The sequence below is a fragment of the Colobus angolensis genome, unplaced genomic scaffold, assembly GCF_000951035.1.
Source record: "Colobus angolensis palliatus isolate OR3802 unplaced genomic scaffold, Cang.pa_1.0 Scaffold120, whole genome shotgun sequence".
Taxonomy (NCBI): Eukaryota; Metazoa; Chordata; class Mammalia; order Primates; family Cercopithecidae; genus Colobus; species Colobus angolensis.
The window spans coordinates 1,980,162-1,980,642 of NW_012113142.1; positions in this window are offsets into that span (position 1 = coordinate 1,980,162).

Below are 481 nucleotides of genomic sequence, written 5' to 3' on the forward strand. Positions count from 1 at the left end.
TATATATAATTATATATAACTATACATGTATAACTATATTATATATATACTTAGTCATTTTAACTGTTGGGTCTAGGAATAATTTATGAAGCAATAGATAACTAATACAGGAACCTGAACCATCAAGATCTTATTCTCCTCACTGTCCTTTCTAGGATAAGGGGAGGTTTATTTACAGCAGCACTGGGGGTGGAGCTCACCAGTCATTCAGCCCACCACTCTTTACTGCTTGCAGACTATTTTATTTTATTTATTCATCCATTCATTTTTGAGACAGAGTCTCACTCTATCACCCAGGCTGGAGTACAGTGGCAAGATCTTGGCTCACTGCAACCCCTGCCTCCCAGGTTCAAGCAATTCTCCTGTCTCAGCCTCCCCAGCAGTTGGGACTATAGGCACACACCACCATACCCAGCTAATTTTTGTATTTTTAGTAGAGACAAGGTTTCACCATATTGGTCAGGCTGCTCTTGAAATCCTG